Raw genomic sequence first — 8,176 nt, 5'->3', positions numbered from 1 at the left:
TTCAGTGCATGCAGTATTCTCCTGAAGTCCGACTGAATGCAGCCCGTTTCCTCTAAAGGACAGAGACTCTGTTGCAAAAATGGAATTATCCTAATTAATAATTTAAATATATCAAAATAAATAATGTATACCCTCAAAGCTGTAATAGCAGGCATCTTTTTGTTGTTCCTGTCTTATGGAAATGACAGACTGCTTTAGTGTGAATGAATCCTGACATGATTCTGGAAACTGGGCCAACATATCATTGATTATGCACTTTGAAGAAGAGTGGGAAAGGTAGAGGAAATATTTACAATTCTTGAATCTCTTGGCATGGTGTTGTGGCCACAAAAGCCTGCATATAGAAAAAAATACAGTTTCTAGGACAGGAAAATTCTGCAGTGAGTCCGACTATAACAGCTGCTATAGATGCTGAAGTTATGTTCTAAACAGCTTTTCTGAGAATAGCAGCTAGATAATTTCCTCTTGCTATGCTATGCTTTTCTGATGTCTAACTGTGTTGCTTTAGAACATCATCTGACTGCATTTTATATGTGGGCTACAGTAAGCTACAGCTGGAGTATGGGTTCAGAAATGGCCTCCTAAATAAACTGGAAGGTGAAACTGAACATGCCCTTGGTATATGCATTATACTTTGCTCCAGTGGGAGTATCTCCATATTTTAATTCTAGCAACAGTATTTTGACACTAAAAAGGTACTTTTCTCATATGAGTCCCACAGGACTGGAAGGTACGGGAAAAAGAAAAGACGAGGAGGTGCTATATTTTAAATTCAATTTCAATGACTGTACAGCCGAACCTTAGGAGCACAGCTTTCCTTCACAAGTCAATCTATGCCAATCTTTACAAGTAAATCAAGCTGCCACTGAAGAGAACATTCTTCTTGAACTAGCCCTAGTGCTCATCTGACCATTCCTGCTGAACTGCAGAAGTTAATTTTCTTCCACCCTAGCTTCTGTGACTGTCCTGATGTGGTGTCTGGATGAGTAACCTTGGTGTGGCAAAAAAATGTTAGGGATAGAGGGATGGGACAGGCGGGAAGTGGGAAGTGAAAGGGGCCGGAAGTGAAAGTGCTGAAAGGGGCTGCCCTTTTCAGCAGCAGCTCTCCTTTAGATCAGGCCAGCAGTCATGTGAAACAATAGTCTTAAATTACAGTAGCACTGAACTTCGTGGTCCACAAAGGAGAAAACATCCCTGGAGCTTTAACTTTAGTTCTGCACTAAATCTAGAATGGGCTAAAACATGAGACCTGGTGTATCCAAAAAAGCTTAAGTCAGACATGGTACATACATCAGAGATGCAGAATTCAACGTCTATACCTGCCATACTTATTGAGCTGCTTGTAAAACGTTCTAGTGTAGGAGATTTCACAGCTTAATATCTATTAACTTCTTAGGTATAAACGGGTTTTTCCTACTATCTAAGAAAAATCTTCTTGCTGCTTGAGTTAATTTCTTAATGCCCTGCACTAGCTTGTACAGAAAGCAAGAAGTGATGATCATATGAATAATGTCTTTAAATACTGGAAGACATATATTCCCTCAGTTTTCCCTTTTTGCAGCCTGAAAAAGTACTTCAACTTTCTATATAGGTTACATATTGGAGAACTATTATATTTGATTGCTCTTTTTCAGACTCAGGTTTCTCTATGTATTTTTAAGAAACATAAAGTGTAGGTGTTTACTCCTTAACAGTATTTAGCCAGGAATCAGCCTTCCTGCAGAAGATGATTGCTTCCTAAGATCTTCTGGTAAAATTGTTTAAACTCAACAGCATCTGATCTGTTGAATCAAAATTAGTTTGGTTAGCCAATTAAAAAATTGTTCCAATTTTTAATGAAGCAAATCGGAAGGCTTTGCCTGCAGGCCAAAGAGGCAGCTACCACTGGTATGGAGAGCAAGGGCAGGGCGGTTGCTGACAACTACATCTATTGTGAGCTACTGCTGGAGACTACATTTGAGTTTGATTATGAGACAGTAATGTGGAATGATCAAGAATGCTAGTAAAACAGATTTTTCCTGTTTAATCTTTCCTCTTTCTCCATTAAGTCAGTTCTTTTGTTGACAAATGAAGAAATTACTTTCCAATGCTATTTGATATTGGCACCTTCCTATCTTCTACATGTCTATGAAGTAAGTTGCCAAATCATTTATTTTTGTGTCTTCATTGTACAAACAGTACTTTGGCATCTGTCATGTTCTGATTTTTATTTCCTCCTATTTGAAGCCCCCTAGTAATTTGTAGAAAAGCAATTAAAGCTAAAAATGGACGTTCACAAATGCCAGTAACATCACATTCAGTAACTGTAGCTCTTTTTCATTTAGCTCTACTCATGTACAATTTCAGGGATGCACTGTGCCTCCCAACAAGCCCTGAGGAAGGTATACACTACAATCAAGCAGCTGATTACCAAGCTTAAGACTTCCTGACAGTCAGGGAAAACCAGTGGGGCTGTACATGAGGGGCATTGGCTCACGTTCACCAGTTCCCATCACAGGTACTGGTCGCTCCAAACTAGTCATCAAAGACTAATGATATTCTGTAATCATCTAGAGGCTATGTGGAGACAGCAGGCAGAGCATATATGCTTTGTCAAATTCAATAAATGGTGTGTTCCACATTTTTTTGTCATACAGGGAATATTAAATATTAATCTTAACTAGCCACTAGATGTCAATGTTGCTGTGCTAAAAGGCAAATGCAGTTTTATTTGTTTGGCTGATAATTTCCTCAAGAAAAGTTCTTCTGTATTTAAAGATATTTCTAGTATAGAGTCAGTGACAAAAAATAATCATAGACAAGCCCATGCTGCATCCATTATTTCAAGAGCAGCTATGCATTTTTTTTTATATTTTGAAGTTGCAATTACCATTTCAGTGCATAATCATTGTTAGAAAAGTGCCTTTGAAAAAATAGCGTCTGACTGATCATCAGTTTCCTTCCTTGTTCTAAAATCCCAGCCTTTGTATAAGTAGCCACAATCATTTTATTGCATTTCACTTGTTAATAAGACAAAATAGAGCTAATAATATAATATTTAATCCTATTATAAAAGTATTGAATTTCCTAAATTCCAGTTATCTGTGGACATTTTCCTCTTTATTATTCCTGTTTAACACCATTGGATAGCAGTCTCAGATATATTGTATGGAGACAGAATTTCTAGAACACAAAGACTTCCAATATGATAGGTAATTTGGAAAACAGTTATTTTGAAAATGAGTATATCTAAAGGCAGATCTGACAGATCATGACATTTTAGAAGGACATGTGAGGTAGAATTTGACCCATGGACCTTTGTTATTCCTGGCTCCTCTACCTTTTGTGTGAACCAATCACTGCCAGTCTCCACAATGACTTATTGCCAAGTGCACTGAAGGTGCTGGTTCTATTGTCTGTGTACAGAGCATTTATTTTGAGACCAAAGTTTGGAAATCGGTTTAATAAACAGTCATGGAAAGCTGAAGACAACAATGCATGCCTTGAATTCAGATTAAATTTGTTCCACCTTAGGATAAAAACAAATATCAAAGGCTCTTATTAAAAATAAAGATGAAACTTCCTGTCGATCTGAAAATCTCCCAAGAAGTCAAAGATGTGGAAATTGCACCCTTTTTCTCAGCTGATCAATTTGGTAAACAGAATCCCAGTTTAGGTCACAGTGTTAGAAAATACAGCCTAAATAACCTGATTTATTCCTTTAGCTCCACCTCCTATGATGCATATAAGGCCTCTCAACTTCATACACAATGCACAAGATTTTTTTATTTGACAGAAGAGCAGCCTTTGTCTTGATTATCATGGACTGAAGTTGTTGAAATCCTGCTCCACGTTTTATTTGATCGTACCATTACTTCCACTCTTAACATGCTAAAGAATCACAGATACACTATAGAAGGACTATAACTGTTTTAATTCCTAACATCTATTTTAGTTTTCTTGCCTATGACTACAGAGTTATGTAAGAATCTTATAATAATATCTTGAAAACCAGATTGCTTCATTCATTCATGTTGTTGTAATTAAGGGAACTCTCAAAGCACCAGCCTTGATCCAAAAACTTCTGTGTACTTCAAAAAACTTCATTAAAATAAAGTTTTCTGCAAGTCCTTGTTGAGATGTATAGTGTAAATAAAAGCAGTATGATCCTGTAAAGACTATCTGATTCAGTTATGGAGATAATAAATCAGACTTTGATAAAAAAAAATAATTCTTAGCATCAACTCCCTGTATGATCTCTAAAGTTTGGGCTTTTTTTGGAAAATGTACAGAATTTTACTAAATAAATCCACTAGAGATATATTATGTAGACTCCTGTCTAGTGTCCTTTAATTGTCACTGCTAGTTCCACATTTGTTTTGTGGAAGGTGATTTTGGGGTCCAGAGCTTAGTCTGGCAACTCTGCTCAGAACAAAGCTCACTGCAAGATTACACATGCATGTAGGCATGCATAAACTTGAGTAGTGACTTCAGCCTATCAGGAATTTAATTTAAAAGTAATTACCAATATGTACAAAATACTACTTCTTAGTTTTGTCAACCTGCATTTAAGTAAGTGGAATATGGAAACTTAACTCCTCCACCATGTTCCAGTTTTCATTTGAGGAGATTTTAGAAGTTCATTATGCTTAAATTCCCTGAAGTATGAACTATTTCCTAAGAGAGCAAAGAATGCCTAATCTTACTTTTATGGCTAGATCTGCTTTGGTGGAAAGTGACTGATGGCATCCAATTACATAAATACAAGAGAGAGGCAAATTTGTTTTTCCAGTTTGATATCAGAGGTATTATAAAAGATGAAAAAAGAATAGAAAATAATAAGCAAGAGAAGGAAAAACGAGTAATGTGGAAATAAATAAAACAACTGACAAGCAGTGTACTTATTTTCTTTAAATTACATAGTTTCCCGCTGGATTTTTTGGAAGGGGAAAAAAAGAATACATGAGCAATGTGACAGTTGATTGAATTTTTAAACCATAGTGGAAAAGATATACATTCCCTCTTTTCCTGACGTGCATTTTTGTGCATAATGTCTATCATGTGTATATATTCATAATATTCACTCATGAGAATTGAGAAAAGGTACAAATCATTGACAGGGAATGTTTGGAATCTGAAGTCTTCTGTATGAAAAGGTGACAGACAATTCCCTGTCATCTGAATTACGCAAGCAGTTAAGCACTATTTGTGTACCCAGCATTCTATGTAACCTGGAAAAAAGGGTGCTTCAAAGTCTTGAATCTAAGGTGTAATGTTAATAGAGATGTATGGTCTCATTCATGCTAACATGTTCCAGAAAACACCTGGTTTTTAGAGATGTGTTTCATCTTAACTTAGAAGTTGAGCTCTTAATGCAGGAATCCAGAAGGCCAGTCGTGAAAACGGTACTGTGGAGCTGGTAAGATGAGTTCATCACAGTTTTTTCCACTGGTTGTCCTTAAGCAATGAAAATAAATCAGAGATTATTGGCAATATACAGTGCTGCAGTCAGTTTAGAATCTCACAGTCAGATTTAAAAAAACTAAGGTATAAGAGCATAATATAAAGTAATGATGACAGAATTGACTCTCACTTTATCTTACTGCTTCAGTGGGATTACATAGTAAAGTAGTACAGTAGCTGCATGTAGAGGCTGTTAGTATCCAGGTTGAGGTGATCAATAACTGATCCTTCAGTGAAAACTGAAGGATACAGGGATTTTAAAGAGCTGTTTTGAGCACTGAAGTAGGATGAATCAGTGGAAAAATCCTATTTCACAAATTTTAATGAACATGCTTATAGACTACTGCTGTGAGATCTCATTTAATTAATAATACCATGAGCCATTCTGCTAGAACTGACCTTTTATTAGTTAAAGTATACTACTGGTCACCAGGGTTTGGAAATAATAGGGATTATATATCAAATTAAATACAATTTTATGTTATTTAATCACCAATATCATTAAGACATGAAGTACTGAAATACTATCAACCTTTCTATTGAAAGTATTGCCAGGACACTATTCATTCCATGCCACCTAAGTGGAATGGGAAAGATAACTATCCTAAATGGCAACCATTAGTCTAACTTAGTTACAAATATCAGGTTATGATATTTATAGCCAGCAACACTGAGCTGTGTAATACCCACAGCTCTAGAAGTAAAAATGGCAGACTCAAAAAAACACCAAGGAAAGTTATCTACAAGTATAAAGAAATATTGCAGCTTGTACCCTGGGGGAGATCCTGCTACTTGCTGAAACCACATTGAATTTGCAAGTGGTAAGTCAAAATGTTAACAGTCATATATCTAGATGACTGCCTTTCTTGAATGGAATCAAAACATAACCACATGGAAGATAAAGGTCAGGATGTGAAGTGAGATTTGAGTGAAAAAACATTTCCTTTAGCATTTCATAAAATATTCTCTCAAGTTTGCATTACACTGGCCTTAAATATACTGCTCATAAAAGATGGATTGTGTTATTTAAATTTATATTAGGATCTGTTTTAATATTTTTTATCAATCTTGGTTTAGTAAATCCATGTCACTCTTTCCCTGTACAACTTTTAATTGAACCTCAGCCTTATCAGAGTCGGTATTTGGCAGGTTTCTATAATATGAGTCTGTTAACAAAAGGAAAATACTATTTTGACTACCTCACTTATCTTGGATATGGTCCTAATCCAGTCACAAATGTTAAGAACTAGAAAAAGTAAGAAGACTAGTGGAACATTTTGGTATTTTTTTTACTTGAAGACATCAATACCCACAGAAAAATTTGCCCATAGAACAGAATACTAAATTGTTCTCCCAGTTAAAAAGAAGCTAATGTGTGAATATTAGCTTCAGTAATATATGAAGGTACTGTTGTATTGTGATCTAAAACTACAGTATGAAAAAAAAAAAAGCCTTAAACTTATGATGACATCCATGATTTGTATTGATTTGCAGTTCATTGCAGCTTTAAGAACAACACAAATACCCCACCCCTGGAGCCTAAGAGTCTCTACGAAAGAGAATCACAGCCCTGGTCACATATGCCCATCACATGCATCCACACGGATCCTTGGCAAGGAGGGATTTAGCTGTCTTTGGAACATCACCCATTCTGAATCTATAGCAACCCTCCTGTAATATGCGAAGCTATTTTTAGCATCAGGGCAGCCTTGAAAACAGCAGGTAAAGCATGAAAAGAATGAATAAGTGGTTGTGGTGCTCGGCTGTGAATAGAAGCTATATATAGCTCTTGAGAGAGATCTTAATATATATGTGTATATATATATATAATGTGCATATGAAGGGATAACTGCCTCCCTGAGGGGGAAGCAGGGGTGTCAGAAACAGAGTAGAGCATTATTACTATTTGTGACCTGAGCAGTTATCTAAAAAGTCATTATTTCCAATTGTTCTGTTCAAGAAATTGTTAATGGAATTGGGTATCTTTGATCCAGTCTTTATTTACAATAAATATATAGCCTTCATTTCCCTGAGTGAAGAGAAAATTTGACAGCAGGAGACTATTTGCAGTTCCAAGATCTTTTCAGCCATTACTTGCTCCAAGAAATTCTCTAGTGACTTTCTCAGGTCCCCCTTTCCATGTCTAGAAGCAAACATCTCAGTTTCTGTGATGTTAACTGTTCTCTTGAGTTCCCAAACCTGTTTTTTTCATCCTTGTCTTTTTCTCTTATATATTCATCCATTTGCTTCTTAAAAAAAAACGTTGGGAAAAAAGGCCACATGTGCCTTTGTTTAATGAGTACTGTGTGCCATTTATTTAGCCAGGGAGCTATACTGCTTCATGAAGGAGCTTATTACTTCTTACTGATGTGTTATATTGAGGCTGGGAATTAGGCCCTCCAGTTTTAATGACTCTGCCTAAATCACAAGGGCAGGAACAGTGGAAACTTACAGATGCCTACAAGTGAATGGTGTCAAAAAGGAAGTCAGCTGTATAGTATTTGGATTATTGTCTTAGAAAATTGATAATTTTGAACTTAAAATGTGAATGTCACCATGTTCAAGGTAGGGAAAATCCTTTCACTTCTGAGCAGTGAAATGCTCAGAAAATACACTAAAATACACTAAAATGTGTATTTCTCTGTTGCTATGAAAATTATATTTAAAACTACAGTCAGTTCTTAGATAAAGATGTTGTGTTGGTTTTGTTCTCCCACTGCAGAGGGAAAGGGCC

This window comes from Pseudopodoces humilis, chromosome 9 (assembly GCF_049639895.1).
Source record: "Pseudopodoces humilis isolate 2021_Gansu_Grassland_sample_001 chromosome 9, ASM4963989v1, whole genome shotgun sequence".
NCBI classification, from domain to species: Eukaryota; Metazoa; Chordata; class Aves; order Passeriformes; family Paridae; genus Pseudopodoces; species Pseudopodoces humilis.
This window is presented reverse-complemented; position numbering follows the sequence as displayed.